The sequence below is a fragment of the Salvelinus alpinus genome, chromosome 25 (assembly GCF_045679555.1).
Source record: "Salvelinus alpinus chromosome 25, SLU_Salpinus.1, whole genome shotgun sequence".
NCBI lineage: Eukaryota > Metazoa > Chordata > Actinopteri > Salmoniformes > Salmonidae > Salvelinus > Salvelinus alpinus.
The window spans coordinates 7,250,545-7,267,417 of record NC_092110.1 but is presented as its reverse complement, the minus strand read 5'-3'; the positions used below and the strand labels follow the sequence as shown (position 1 = coordinate 7,267,417).

The following is a 16,873-nucleotide window of genomic DNA, read 5'->3' as shown; positions in this document are numbered from 1 at the left end:
TACCACACCTGTCAGGTGGATGGATTATCTTGGCAAAGGAGAAAAGCTCACTAACAGGGATGTAAAAAAAAAAAAACGCAAAATTTGAGACTTTTTTGCATATGGAACATTTCAGGGATCTTTTATTTCAGCTCATGAAACATGGGACCAACACTTTACATGTTGCAATTATATTGTTGTTCAGTGTAGCTTGCTTACAATTTGCGATTATGAGTGAGTGCGTTGTTGCAGAAAGAAATAGGCCTATGTAAAACGTTCACTACAGAGCTAATTGTTATGTTAACAAACTCAAGATATTAATTCTGAAAGTAAAAAAACAAAATTGAATCAGGGGGAATGCCCTTTTATCATTTTGAGCACCTGCCTCGGGAAAAGGCTGCGCGTGCGTGCACACACAATGTTTTGCTGCATGTGCTGAAGCTGGCAAGAAATGCTGAATGAAATAATCAGAGTGAGAGAGAGAAATAAATAGAAAAACAGATGCATACATAAATGAATGAATAGATCAATCAATAAATAAGTAAAGTAAATGGAGTCAGGAATAAAGAAAAGCTCCCAAATGTATTTTGAATGGTGGTGAAGTGAGTGATGCTAAAGAGATCACTGGCTCTGTGCACTCAAACTTGTAGAGGGCATTGAGGTGTTTAATCTGTCAAATGCCACGGTGATGGACAGAGATTTGCTCCACTGCACTCACAAGAAGCACTGCACAGTCCTCCAATAGTAATGAGAGAGAGAGAGAGAGATACACATGAAGAATTACATTTCATAATATGTCTCTCTCTCAAAATACACATACATGCATGCACACATACACATACACACGTTAGTTCTATTTAAATTCAGAATGTTGTGATTCCGTTGTTTTAGTTAGAGGGGGAACAGAATCTTGCAATTGAAGCTAAAGCATGGGCAACAATACTCCAGTGAAGTTGATTTGCCTATATATACCGTTGATGACGATTATGCTCTAACGCATGTGGGTCATTCTTGAATTACAGTGGCATTTGGGGATTTTTGGGGGGGATACATCCTATTCTAAACCAACTAATATGGTAGCTTAATGATGTTTAATAATTTTTACCACAATGATAATATTGTGCCACCGGTAAGAGTAATAACATCAATGATGGTAACACCAATGAGACATTTTAGGTAAATTAGGATTTTCTGAAATGGAGGTCACAAACGCTAAATCCTAAGGTTATAAATACTTTAAACATCTTTTGCTCAAGTGATATGATTACTAATCTTTCTGACAATGTTATTGCCCTTCATTTAAATGTAGTAAAACTAAGTGACACTTTGGATTTAGAGACACCAAATGATCAATGGAATCCTCAAATGTATGACATACTAAAAAGGTGTGATTAGCTAATCATTTTCTTTAATATAGACCCCTCCTCCGATAACAATTTGCCACTGGAGAGAAGACTCAAGGTCCCTGTATATCTTTGTAATGAGTGATTCTCAAGGCACTAACACCAATGACATAGAACTGAGGGACACACATTATACTGGTCATTTTTGTAAAAATGTATATTGCCTTTTTTGTTCTATTGATCTGTACAAAATATGAAATTATTTCGTTCACTTTCTAACATTCTAAATAATAGATATCTCTAAATCCCCAAAACACTACAACTCTACACATCACTACTAGGACAAGCCAGTTTGCTTGCCCTAAGTACTTTAAACGATGAATAAGTATACAGTCTTGCAGTAAAGGACTTGCATTATGTTTTATCATTAATAAACAGTTCAATATAAACAAAAACATGTTTGATGTCTACCTATTATTCATTTTCATGTGTTGTTTATGGTTGCAAATGCCACTGCAATTCAAGAACGACCCATGTAAGACAATGATTCACATTTAAACATGAGTGGACTAATTCCAGTTGTATTCAAGCAGTAAAAAATGTACTTGCAATCCACCTCCCATAACTGACGATATCTACACTATGCAACCTCAAGCAATATCAATATTTAAAGCTGAAGGGGCTGAGCAGGGGTGTCATGCAACCCCAAAAAATCTGAGGGGAAAAATAGTACTTGAGGATGGCTGGGGGGTAGTCTGGGGGGGGCCTGAAGTTGAAGAATTTAGCATTTTTCAAACACCTGAACCTGCTTTTTACTGCAATCTATAGCCATAATCATTATGCTTAATTCTATGTAGAAAGAATATGTAAATTTTTCTGCATATCTATGCATACCTCTTTAGCTGTTTGTATCCTCATGACTGCGGGTTCTTTTTTTAAAGAAACTAAATATGTTTCTCTACATCTCTGCTAAAGTCTGGGTTAAAGGTTGGAGTCTTATTCAGTACATTTAGTTATTGCTTGCTTTTATTAAGTCATCCTACCTTGCCAGCATGCATGCCAGCTAAACTAGTTAGGGAAGCTAGCTACTCTAACTTGATTGAGAGCCTGAAATGGCCTCTTGGTAGCTAGTTATGAGGTTTGGAGATCGGGAACCTATTTGGGCTAGCTAAAGCCAACTTCATATAATTGCTAGGTGGCTAGTAGTGTTACAGGGAGAAAAGAACTGGGCTAATCTGAGGGGGCATGTGTCCCTGTGCCCCCTATGGGCATGACAGCTCTAGGACAGAGATCCAGATATGACCACATGAATTATAAAGGTAGAGAAGAGAGATGGGGACAAGTAATGACGTTACACCTGGCTGGCTGTCATTTCCTCAAATGTCATTGAAAATGTCCAAGACATTATCTGATAATGTCCAAGACATTATCTGATAATGTCCAAGACATTATCTGATAATGTAGTATATAGCTCTACTTTTTACCCTGCCAGGACAGGAGGAAACAAAGCCTGGCTGACAACTAGTGTTCCTCAAGGGTTCTTTGGGAAGGGTGATGGTTCTATATGGAACCATACTGACCCAAAGAACCCTTTGAGCCCTTTAATGGTTGTTTGCTATACAGAAAAGGGTTATTTTCCTCTTCTGGTGATAATTAAAATGTCGGGTTGGCAGCTCATTCAAATATTTTGGGGAGTGGTTTGCCCACAGCTTTTTTTGTGCAACCTTGAGTGAGAGTGTCATTCCAGTTTATCTAATCTGTTGTGTTTTGCTATTATATGACTAAAATGATTATAGCTGGTAATGGTGTTTCAGGTAACCCTCAGATATGGCCTTGTGTCACTAGTGAGCCATGGACTAAATCAGTGTTTCTAAATTCTCTTCTTTCTGACTAACCAGAACAAATAACCCGGTATGGTTCTTCATAAGGTTCTTTGTAGAACCTTAGAGATTGAGAATGGTTCTATAAAAAAAAATAACTTTCTCAGTAAAGGTACTATAGACAATGGGAGGCACACAGTACGACATAGAGCCATAGCTACATAGAACTGTATTCCACAGACACATTTACACATGATAAGACTTGCACTCTACACATGTGCACATGTCTGTTGTATTGTAAATATGTGGTGGTGGAATGGTGGCCCGAGGGAATGCACTGTATGTGTTGGGTAAGGTGTTATATAATGTAATGTCATGTAGTATTTGAAACTGTATGTAACTGTCTTGTGTTGCTGAGCCCCAGGAAGAGTAGCTGTTGATTTGTTAGCAGCTAATGGGGATCAATAATAAATACAAATACAAAATACAAATATTATAAAGAACCATTATAAAGGGTTGAAACCATAGTGGAACCCTTTTTTGTGCTATATAGAACCTTTTTATAGTTCTTTATAAAAACCGTAGGAAAGGGTTCTTCATAGCACCATAAAGGTTCCATTTAGAACCGTATGAGCATGGTTCTTTATAGAACCTTCAAAAAAACGGTTCTATATAGCATCAAAAAGGGTTCCACTATTGTTACAAGGCAAATAACCCTTATTTTGCACTATATATAACCATTTGTTTTTGTGTAACACGGATCATTAGCTTCTGAACAGGATAGTGAATACCTAACTCTGTCCCTAATCCGTGTGAAGCACAGGACTGGCAACATCTTTAAATAGAATCCTGAGCCGATGTGTCAATACAGCCAGCAATTGAAATAAATGTCAGTTACAGCTGCCAATAGCAGCGTGGGTAAAAGTTCCTTATCATTACCAATATGTCACGAACCGCAGGTGAATTTCAAACGCTGCGCAAAAAGGGAAAATCGAGACTCACAATGCCAATAGATTTGTCTGAAACGGCTCACTTGAAGTACTTGATTTGAAATCAAATGGAAAATACATATAAAGTACATAAAAAAAAAATATGCAGTCAGTGTTTCATATAGGCATGTCGAAATAAAATACAAATCAATAGGCTATATTGTGCGTAAACATAAACCATATGCGTGAAATCAAATGTATCCTATTTTAGCTAAAGTTTTTAAATATATGTATATTTACCACCGTGGTGTTATTAGGCTATAGTGGACAGCGCTGTAGGTATTTAATAACGCATATCCAGATGTCAGCGATAAAACTGGTTTTAGGCAGTAAGATGGTCTTCACCTTTTTCAGGAATGCTGAACGTCGTTTTATTGTATATCCATGGGGCATGGTGAACTATCCCTGGTCCGTTTCCCCCGTAAATGACACCCAGTGCAGGCTTTCACTCAGTCAGGCATTCAGGCTTCCACATCTTGACTGGTGTACTCCAGGGTCCTAGCGGCTCAGCCCGAGAATTCCCTGGGGCAGGTGGTTGTTGTGGGGGGGCATGCTAGGGGCATGCTGGTCCGGGCAACGATTCAGTTTATCCGCGGTATGCTCCGCTACTCTTGTACTCCACTGGCGATGCCACAGCAGCAGTCCTTCGCCTCCCGTACTGGTTCAGAGGCGCCACCAAGTTCAGCGCTGCCTTCAAAAGATTAAATGATTACATTAGGCGAAGAGATGGGACTTTTGTCTCCCACCCCTTCATGTACACCCGAAAGAACCGGCTGCGCGCAGTTCTCAAGAAAGCAGCCCGATTTCCTAGCCATAAACGACTAACATTGGATTGTTTATTGCTAATGCAAGAATTGCCTTTTCCCCTTGAAACCCATGGGAGAGGTTAACTGTAATGAATTCAGCTGATAGCGATCTTTCCCAACTGCTCGCTCGCTCGCTCACTCTCTCTCTCTCTCCCTCTCTCTGACACACACACACACACACACACACTCTCTCTCTCTCTCTCTTCCTCACACCCTGGCGCACGTGCACACACCTAAGCGTTTCTCACTCTGTCTCTCCCACCATTTCAAGATGACTAGCTGTCCTACACTACACACTAAAAAATGTGTGTTCCTCAAGAGTTCTGTGGGAAGTGTGATGGTTCTATGTGGAACCATAATGACTCAAATAACCCTTTGAGCTCTTCAATGGTTCTTTACAGTTCACAAATGGCTTCTTTGCTCTTTTAGTGATAATTAAAATGTAGGGGAGGAGGCTTGTTAAAATATTTTATGGTTTGGTTTTCACATTGGTCTTTTTGTACAACCGTAAATGAGAGTGTCATTCCAGTTTATGTAATGTGTTGTGTTAGGCCAGATTATGATTTATTATGAAGGACTATGGAGTGATGCTGGTTTATGAAGGACTCATATATGGCCTTGGGCCAATTGAGAATGGTTGGTTGACTAAATCAGTCAGTGGGTTTCAATTCCATCTTCAGGGACCCCAAGCTGTTCCAGAGGTAGCTCATGAACAGTCAAAATCATGATTTTCATTCAATTGGGTGATGTTTGAAAGAAACCAGATCAAAGTATGATGACCAAAGTACGAAAAATTACTGTTGCTTCTATATTGGTTAAGTTTGATCAAAAAGTTACCTTAACTCTCATTAAAATACATCAATGGTAACATGATATTATCTTACCTAATTTAAACTTGCACTTGTAATCAACATCGGAGAAGGCATGTTTGCGGAGAGGCATGGTTTATATAGGTAGATAGGTACTCTACGGGTGCCAAAATTGGACTGTAGGATGTCAGCAAATATAATAAAAAGTTGATCTTATTCATCTATGGCAAAGATACTTATATGTTTGTCCTATCAACTGTGTCTGGTTTTAAATACAGTTGAAGACGGAAGTTTACATACACCTTAGCCAAGTACATTTAAACTCAGTTTTTCACAATTCCTGACATTTAATCCTAGTAAAAATTCCCTGTCTTAGGTCAGTTACGATCACCACTTTATTTTAAGAATGTAAAATGTCAGAATAACAGTGGAGAGAATGATTTATTTCAGGTTTTATTTCTTTCTTTTTCATCGCATAAGTTTACATACACTCAATTTGTATTTGGTAGCATTGCCTTTAAATTGATTAATTTGGGTCAAACGTTTCGGGTAGCCATCCACAAGCTTCCCACAATAAGTTGGGTGAATTTTGGCTCATTCCTCCTGACAGAGCTGGTGTAACTGAGTCAGGTTTGTAAGGCCTCCTTGCTCCCACACGCTTTTTCAGTTCTGCCCACAAATTTTCTATAGGATTGTGGTCAGGGCTTTGTGATGGCCACTCCAATACCTTGACTTTATTGTCCTTAAGCCATTTTGCCACAACTTTGGAAGTATGCTTGGGGTTATTGTCCATTAGGAAGACCCATTTGCGACCAAGCTTTAACTTCCTGACTGATGTCTTGAGATGTTGCTTCAATATATCCACATCATTTTCATTCCTCATGATGCCATCTATTTTGTGAAGTGCACCAGTCCCTCCTGCAGAAAAGCACCCCCACAACAGGATGTTGCCATCTCCGTGCTTCACGGTTGGGATGGTGTTCTTCGGCTTGCAAGCCTCCCCCTTTTACCTCCAAACATAACGATGGTCATTATGGCCAAACAGTTCTATTTTTGTTTCATCGGACCAGAGGACATTTGGCCAAAAAGTACGATCTTTGTCCCCATGTGCAGTTGCAAACCGTAGTCTGTCTTTTTTATGGCGGTTTTGGAGCAGCGGCTTCTTTCTTGCTGAGCGGCCTTTCGTGTTATGTCGATATAGGACTCGTTTTACTGTGGATATAGTTACTGATGTTCCTGGTTCCTCCAGCATCTTCACAAGGTCCTTTGCTGTTGTTCTGGGATTGATTTGCACTTTTCGCACCAAAGTATGTTCATCTCGAGGAGACAGAACATGTCTCCTTCCTGAGCGGTATGACGGCTGTGTGGTCCCATGGTGTTTATACTTGCGTACTATTGTTTGTACAGATGAACGTGGTACCTTCAGGCGTTTGGAAATTGCTCCCAAGGATGAACCAGACTTGTGGAGGTCTTTTTAAACCGTATTTTTTAAACGTGCTTTTTAAACCGTATTTTGCAAAATGCGAGATCCCACAGATTTTGCCATGGTTCCGGTGCTTTTGTCAATTCCAAGCTGCTTTGCAACACCGACCTCTACTGGACACCATACTTACAAATATAGTTAGGATTTTGTACAAAAATCTTTAATCTGACCGGTAGTTTTCAAGTAGATTAGGGAACTATGGAACATTCAGGGACATGAGGTTAAATCCCGTTTAAGACACAATATTTAGAAACCACACTTTCTGCACTGTTGTTCAAATACTTTGTTTTATTTCGTATAGGCGTATGTTGCAAGTCACAACTTCACAGGAGAGCCATTTTAACCCTTTTTATTTAATTTTATTTGATCAAAATGAGTTTTTTGGCAGAAATGCCTCCTGGAACATGTGAACTTTCATGTGCCTTAATAACAAACTTGTATGTCATTTGTAAATACGAATAAAATGGTTAAATTACGAGCCTTGTTTGTTAAGCTACAGAAAAAGACAGTAACATTCCCACTAGCCATGATTGGCTGAGATAATGACATGCCGAGAGAGGAGTTTGAATTGGTCTGCCATATAGAGGGCTTCTGCCTTAAGCATCCTAATTAATGGCATAGATTCAATTTTTAGTCAGCTTGAAGGCAAAAAAGGAAGCGTGATGTAAACCTGGTATTCCAACTGATAATAGACTACTAAAGCTACAGATCTACCTCTGCACCACTGAGTCTTAATAGAAACAGTGGAGAAAGAAACATCTATCTAATAGTCACACGCTGTTATTCAATGTGCATTGTGAACAGATAATGAAGCTCCAAGTAATTAACTGTTTTCCGGCACAATTTGGTGAAAGACTCGGATTCCCATCACTAGATTTTACAGCAACACTGCTCACTGCATCCAAGTTGCTTGACATAGGCGTTTCAAAGAGCTGTCAGTCTTTGACTGGTGAACTCATGAATTAAAGCTCCCTGCCCACGCAGCCTGTCTTTTCAAACTTCCTGGTAGTTAGCCATGAGAAAAAAAGTACTTTTCAGAATGACTGTTCAGGACCTTTTTATTCATCTCCACGTGGCACGTCTCTTACATTTTCCATTTAGTCATTTAGCAGACGCTCTTATCCAGAGCGACTTACAGTAGTGAGTGCATACATTTTCATACTTTTTCGTACTGGTCCCCACTGGCGTTGCAAGCGCCATACTCTACCAACTTAGCCAAACGGGACTGTTGTGACGCGTGCGCACACGCACAGGCTCCAGTATAGACTATATGGCTTAAGAAGCGTTCTGCACTGCTGGAGACATTAGAATCCCATGGCATGAGTCATTTGGATACATCCAAATACATTCATATTTTAGTAATTTTCCAAGACTGATCCATATCCATTTTTCCTGGATTGCACAGTACGGATTCTTGTCCACATAGAAACATTCCGTTCTAAAGCTTAATGTTCAACAGCGTATATCCCTTTACCACAATGCAGAGAAGAGATGCTTGTCTGTATTACCATCATTTCTGGATAAGGCACTCAATCAGCAATTTCAATGGCAAATATCCATGAATCATAATTCAACAGCATTATCACTGGCATTTCCCTGGCATAACACAGTTAAATGCCCACTCATGTAGTTTTACCAGATATGAAGCAGCTATTTCCCCTGACCATGATGCTGGTTTGCCAGACCAATTTACATCCCCAAATGACCCTGTCTGAAAAGGGTTTCCATTGATTTTTAATTACTGGTATCAATGCAGATATAATTGCATCATGTCAAGGGTTAGAGAAGGGGGTAATGGATAGGGTACATGATAACCAATGCAAAAGGCAGACTGATGGATCAATCTGATAAATGTGACCTGGTTCAGGAAACTAGGCGTATGTCGCAAGTCACGACTTCACAGACGAGTAAAAAATATTTGCGTTTTTTGTCAGAAATGCCTTCTCAAACATGTGAACTTTCATGTGCCTTAATAAAACACTTGTACGCCATCTGTAAATACAAATAAAATTGTTAAATTACACGCCTTGTTGGTTAAGCCACAGAAATAGTTGGCAACCTTCCCACTAGCCATGATTGGCTTAGATAATGAGTGGGCTGGACATGCCGAGAGAGGGGTTTGCATTGGTCTGCCATATTGAGGGCGTCTGTCTATTTGAGCTCGTCAGTCTGTGTTGGTAATCCTGTCGAACGCAGCTCTTTAAAATATGTGTTGTGTAGTGGAGCTGCATAAGTGTTGCTCTCCATTTTCTGGAGGATCAAGTTTTGAAATCAGTGGAATTAGAGTGTGATAGCTAAAGAGATGGAGAAAACACCTGTTTTTGAAGATTACATCTTCAAACTAAGGGCAACCATCGTATGGTCTGCAGGTAAAATAGTCTAGCGTTAGCTAGTTACAATTTCATATATTACACGTTTCTAATTTTGACAGAAAGTGGTTTCATTTCATGCTAAAGTGTACTGTTAGCTAGCTAACGTTAGCTGGCTGGCTCCCAAGTTGACGTTATTATTTGTTTCCCAGAGCTGTTTGCTTTTTTAGTTAGAGTCTAATGTTAGCTAGCTAACATTGTACCTGGTTGGTTAGTGCCTAGCACTGTGGCATTGTTGCCACCATGTTCATTGTTGTTTAACTAACTAACATTAGCTGGCTGGCTCGTTATCTAACGTTATGCGGCGTGTGTGATCTTAAACGCTGTTTATCTAGCTAGGTTCATTGTTTACCTTGCTAGCTAGCTATATGTCTTAAGCTAAAGTGTACTGTTAGCTAGCTAGTTAGTGTTAGCTGGCTGGCTCCCTAGCGGATGTTATTATTCGTTTCCCAGAGCTGTTTGCTTTTCTAGTTCGAGTCTAATGTTAGGCAGTGTTGGCACTTTCTTCATTGTTGCTTAACGTTACCTGGCTGGCTCATTAGCTAACGTTACATGACGTGTGTACAACACCCGTTGAATATGGCTGGTGTCTGCAAAAAAAGCGTTTAATGTTATCCAGAGGTAAACAAATCATCGGCCAGAGAGCGAAGTGTTCGCTCCGAGAGCGACACGAGATGGGTGGAGCTAAAGCTTAAGAGGGTGTGAACGATGCTGAATGGGTGTAGACAAAGAAAAGCTCTTCCAAAACATTCAAAGGCGATTTTCTCAAAAGTGAGTTTACAAGTTGATCAACTTTCAAAGCAGAATACTTTCCCATTGTTCCTCAAATGCAATGTATGATATACCATTTTGTAGCTCTGAGTCTCTACTTTTATCCATTGCAAAAAACACAATTTCACATTTTTCTACATAAGACCGAATCAAAGTGGTGAGTCACAAATATGTAGACAACACACACTCATGCATGCACACAGGCACACAAATACACACAGGCCTTTAACCTGTCAATATCATCATTAGTATTTCGTGTCCACTGCCTCTATGTGACATTATCAGGAGCTTTGTGGCTCTAAGTTCAACTGCCAAACACCACATCTGCTCTCTTTCTCCGACCACTTCCATAATTAAAATTATATTTAAATCTGGCTGTTGGTTACTAAATCATGAAGTGATGGGCCATATCAGCCCCTCACTGACAATATGTCATTCATGGTGGTTTATTTGGGTGGTGTTGGTATAATCTGTACTATAATGAGACTATGTAGCCTACAGAATTAAAGCTTTAAAGGGACAATCTGGGATTGGTAGGTTCATTTTTAAAACTTTTAAATGAATGATATTATAACTTGTTGTTGTTTCAATTCGTTATTGCCCCTTTAAGTACAGAGGCAGCTGCTAAAGGAACAAACGCAGTGGTGCTGAACACATGTATTCAAAGCACTGTCTGATATTAAATACACATATTACTTACTCTCTAACTCAATACAGGAAAGCAGAATGATTCTATAGAATGATTTCTGTCTTGTTAAGTGTTCCACAACTGGAAATGAAACAACATCAAGCTGGTATTTGTACATTTCATATAGACCAATATGGCACTTATTTGAGAGACTACAGGGTTTGAGGTTGTAAAGGAAGATCTGTGACAAAGGTTGTATGTGAATCGTGAAATTTAAGCCACTGTATGTGGGCTATATGCAGCGAGTCAGGTGCTGCAAGTTCAACATGCTATATGAAGGTGGCAGTAGTGTACAGGATTGTACCACATCTGGAGTCATGATACAGTATGTCACACATGAAGGACACCCAACCTTATGGATATAGACCTTCCCTTTGACCCCTTGAAGTGTGGTGCCATGAACAGTCTGTAAAACATATCTTTGTGACCTTGCAAGTACATAGAGACACAAAGCTATTCATCAGGACATAAATAGCTGCCCAAAAAATATATGAATCTGCTATAGAAGTAAACACTATGGATGATCATGATTCATTAAATGTTTTCAGTTTTTTTCCATATCTATGAAGGTTGGAGTTATTATTTTTTAAATCACATTATATTCCACATGTTTTTGAGCAGCGATATATTGTACCCTATACTGTCTCGTGTTTTCCATACTACAAACTAAAAACAAATGGTTCTATATAGTGGGTTGTTTGTTTTGTAACCATAGCGGAAGCCTTTTTGGTGCTATATGGAACCTTTTTTTGAAGGTTCTATAAACAACCATGCTCATACGGTTCTAAATGGAACATGTATTGTACTATAAAGAACCCTCTCCTAAGGTTCTATGAAGAACCATTAAAAACAGGTTCTATATAGCACCAAAAAAGGGTTCCGCTATGGTTACAACCCTTTTGGGGGCTATATAGAAGCCTTTTTTATTGTTATTTTTACAACCTTCATGGAGAATGGTTTTATATTTATTAAGGTTTAATAGCGGTATTATGGTGTTAGAATTACATAGGTTGTAGCATTATTGTTGCTTTTACGTTGATAAAGTTACTGGTCCCCTCCCACGTCAAACACTTGGATTCAGAAGGCGGGATAATTCAGGGGAAAAGGTGACATCACCCTAACTGTCATTTTAAAACATCAATGGTAAAATGATATTCTCTTACCTAATTTGAATAAGTACCGCCTTGTAACCAACAACGGAAAAAAGCTTCTATATAGTAGTATACACTACTAATATATGTTAAAGATACTTATATGTCTCCCCTTTCATCTGTGTCTGGTGTTAGTTAGTGACTGCCTAGCTAGGTCTTCAGCCAGCATGGAACAAAATACGGGGAAGGGTCGTTCGAAACTCTGACGCAGTTGTCATGCAACACATCCGTCAGTGCTGCTGTGAACTAATGATCGGGAAATTAAGCTTTCTGAGACATTGAGGTTCTCCAGCCAATTGTAGTCGAAAATAGGTTCAATACTTGAGGCTTTGATCTTTACAGTGTACACTAGTGACACCTGATGGTCAAAAGAATTTGGAGCAGCCAAATTATTATAGAGTCCCACACCCTGTAGCGCGTACACAGCGTAGCCTTTTTGACTTCTACCAAACCAATACCAAACCAATCACGTGCGTCTGATAAAGTGATACAGGCATCGACACACTGCTTGCAGGTACACTGCTTAGCGATTTTGACGCATGCCTCGGATCTCCAACATCAAATGTAACATCACTACTGTGAACCGCATCCCAAGAGACATGCCAAACATGAGATACAATATCAATTTGTTTATCACCAAATTTACTTGGGATGATTTTACTGCAACACTGCTCACTGCATCCAAGTTGCTTGATCTGTCAGTCAAGGCGAACTGATTAATATAAGCTCCCGTCCCACAGCCTGTCTTTTCAAACTTCCTGGTAGGGATGTTACGTTTGATACTGGACCTCCGAGGCATGCATCGAAATCGCTAAGCAGTTTGCTTCGAAAGAGTATGCCGATGCTTGTATCACTTTATCAGAAGCACGTGATCAATGACATCTGAAGCTTTGTTTTGTCGGATGACCAACAGATTGGTTTGGTAGAAGATAAAAGGCTACCATGCGCACATGCTACATAGTGCGCGATGTCAACTATAATAATTTGGCAGTTCTATATTATTTTGACCAGAATGTGTCACTGGTGTACACTGAGTTGATCAAAGCCTCAAGTAATGAACCTATTTTCGACACAATTGGCAGGATATGCTCAATGCTTCAGGAAGCTTTGTTTCCAAATCACTACTTCCTGGTAGATCTTTTGAGCATTTCTATCCCCCCAAAATATTCTGGGTGATATTTTAGTCACTCAAAAGGCTATTTTTAATTTTTTTTTTTTACATGTGAATCAGATTGACTGTTCAGGAACTTAAACAAGTTTAATTAGGTGGTAGCACTGGAACAGCATATGGTTCCTGAGAAGAGAATTACTAACTTAATCTACTGTCCTCAATTAACACAAGACACTATCACTGACCATAGTCATCTATAACATGTAACCAGGGTTGCCAGGGCAAGCTACAATTTCTAGCCCAATGTCTACTCAAAACCCGACCAAATGGCCTGAAAACTAGCCACATTTTTTTTTACAGCAAGATAGGAGTTGCCATATCTATACAATAAATCATTTTTCCTTAACATTATCAAGCAAATTTAGAAGGAATATCATAGTAACTTGTAACGATGTTAGAAGCAAAATTTCCTCAAAATAATCATTATTGCAAGCTACGACATGACATAATAAAGGAATTTGAATATGTGGTAGGAGAAAAGATAATTCACACTTATTAAACTCGACAGATAAATTGACATCCATTGATGGAAAATTTACTCGTTTGACTGCAATGATTACGCATTAAGGCACAAGTGAGTATGGTATAGGGCCAATATATCATGGCTAAGGGCTGTTCTTAAGCGCGACGCAACACAGAGTGCCTGGATATAGCCATGGTACGTTGGCCATATATCACAAACCCCCGGGGTGCCTTATTGCTATTATAAACTGGTTTCCAACATGTGCATACTATAGATATATCTGACAGGAGAGTTCGAGTGATCAAATCAAAATCAAACTTTATTTGTCACATGCCCCGAAAACAACAAGTGTACACCTTACCGTGAAATGCTTACTTACACGCCCTTAACCAACAGTGCAGTTCAAGAAGAGTTAAGAAAATATTTACCAACTAAAGTAAAAAATAATAAAAAGTAACAATAATGAGGCTATATACAGGGGGTACCGGTCCCAAGTCAGTGTGTGGGGGTACAGGTTAGTTGAGGTAATTTTTACATGTAGGTAGGGGTGAAGTGACTATGCATAGGTAATAAACAGCGAGTAGCAACAGTGTACAAAACAAATGGAGGAGGGGGGAGTGTCAATGTAAACAGTCCAGTGGCCATTTAATACATTTTTCATCAGTCTTATGGCTTGGGGGTAGAAGCTGTTAAGGAGCTTTTTGGTCCTAGACTTGGCGCTCCGGTACCGCTTGCCGTGCTGTAGCAGAGAAAACAGTTTATGACTTGGGTGACTGGAGCCTGTGACAATTTTATAGGCTTTCCTCTGACACCGCCTATTATATAGGTCCTGGATGGCAGGAAGCTTGGCCCCAGTGATGCACTGGGCCGTACGCACTACCCTCTGTAGCGCATTACGGTCAGATGCTGAGCAGTTGCCATACCAGGCAGTGATGCAACCGGTCAGGATGCTCTTGATGGTGCAGCTGTAGATATTTTTGAGGATCTGGGGACCCATGCCAAATCTTTTCAGTCTCCTGAGGGGGAAAAGGTTTTGTCGTGCCCTCTTCACGACTGTCTTGGTGTGTTTGGACCATGATCATTCCTTAGTGATGTGGACACACAGAAGAACTTGACGCTCTCAACCCTTTCCACTACAGCCCTGTCAATGTGGATGGGGGCCTGTTCGGCCCTCCTTTTCCTGTAGTCAACGATCAGCTCCTTTGTCTTGCTCACATTGAGGGAGAGGTTGTTGTACTGGCACCACACTGCCAGTTCTCTGACCTCCTCCCTATAGGCTATCTCATCTATGTCGTTGTGATCAGGCCTACCACTGTTGTGTTGTCAGCAAACTTAATGATGGTGTTGGAGTCGTGTTTGGTCAGTTGTGGGTGAACAGGGAGTACAGGAGGGGACTAAGTACACACCCCTGAGGGGCCCCAGTGTTGAGGATCAGCGTGGCATATGTGTTGTTGCCAACCCTTACCACCTGGATGCAACCCGTCAGGAAGTCCAGGATCCAGTTGCAGAGGGAGGTGTTAAGTCCCAGGGTCCTGAGCTTAGTGATTAGCTTTGTGGGCACTATGGTGTTGAATGCTGAGCTGTACTCAATAAACTGCATTCTCACATAGGTGTTCCTTTTTTTCAGGGGAGAAAGGGCAGTGTGGAGTGCGATTGAGATTGGGTCATTTGTGGATCTGCTGGGGTGGTATGCAAATTGGAGTGGGTCTAGGGTGTCCGGGAGTGTGCTGTTGATGTGAGCCATGACCAGTCTTTCAAAGCACTTCATGGCTACCGACGTGAGTGCTACGAGGCGGTAATCATTTAGTTAGGTTACCTTCACTTCCTTGGGCACAGGGTGGTTTGCTTGAAACATGTAGGTATTACAGACTCGGTCAGAGAGAGGTTGAAAATGTCAGTGAAGGCACTTGCCTGTTGGTCCGCGCATGCTTTGAGTACATGTTCTGGTAATCATCTGGCACCGCGGTTTGTGAATATTGACCTGTTTAAAGGTCTTACTCACGTCTGCTACTGAGAGCGTTATCACACAGTCATCCAGAACAGCTAGTGCTCTTGTGCATGCTTCAGTGTTGCTTGCCTCGAAGTGAGCATAAAAGACATTTCGCTCGTCTGGTAGGCTCGCGTCACTGGGCAGCTTGCGTCTGGGTTTCCCTTTTTAGTCCGTAATAGTTTTCAAGCCCTGCCACATCTGATGTGCGTCGGAGCCGGTGTAGTAGGATTCAATCTTAATCCTGTATTGACGCTATGCTTGTTTGATGGTTCGTGTGAGGGCATAGCGGGATTTCTTATTAGAATCCAGATTAGTGCCGCTCCTTGAAAGTGGCAGCTCTAGCCTTTAGCTCGATGCGGATGTCGTCTGTAATCCATGGATCTGGTTGGGATATGTATGTACAGTGGTTCCTCCTTTAAAAGTTGTGTCGTACTGTAGCACACCTTGTGGGCTGCTGCAGCATTCTATGACATGTTATTTAATTGTCAGCCATTTTTTATGTTAATGCAAGTTAGTGCTAGTTTGGCCACTAGAAGGCAACTTTGAGAATAATTTGATAGTCTCCCATATTGGCATTACTAGAGAATTTAAAACCTTTTTTTGTAATAACATAGTACATGGGATTGATTTTAAGAAATTTGGCTTAATTAATTTGATTAATATTGTGTTTCTATTCTGAGAAAAACAAAAAACAAAACCCTCAGTTTCCTTTAGGATGGAATGGAACATTTTGCGCTGTACAATGTGACGGTCGGGTGTAGGCTACAGCATAAAAGGATTGGATGATTCTATATTAATTTCTAAGGGGCATAACATTTCCACTCCCTAATTATAATGTAATCAATACTCATTTGCCTATGGTAGGCCTACAGTATATCTACAAACATTTTTTTCAATGACATGACCTCTCCGCCAATAATTACATTTAGAGGATTGGAGGAAAAATGCTAAACACGAATTTCACCCTTGGTGAGACAAAACCGCAACTTGTCAGTGAAGAGCACATTTTGCCAGTCCTGTGCAGGTGTTGTTACACGTGGT

At 40.2% G+C, this 16,873-nt stretch overlaps 1 protein-coding gene across 2 annotated transcripts in view; it reads right to left on the bottom strand.

Moving 5' to 3' along the window:
* The window catches only part of LOC139553278 (leucine-rich repeat transmembrane protein FLRT2-like), a 53,988-nt gene that overhangs the window by 11,774 nt on the left and 25,341 nt on the right, over window positions 1-16,873 (bottom strand). The window contains exon 1 of one of the 2 annotated variants that reach the window (XM_071365442.1): window positions 4,477-5,099. The exons of the other annotated variant lie outside the window; for it this stretch is intronic. The gene's annotated coding sequence lies outside the window, so the exon portion shown is untranslated. Of the gene's footprint in view, window positions 1-4,476; window positions 5,100-16,873 lie in introns of those variants that run through there. 2 annotated transcript variants of the gene reach the window in all.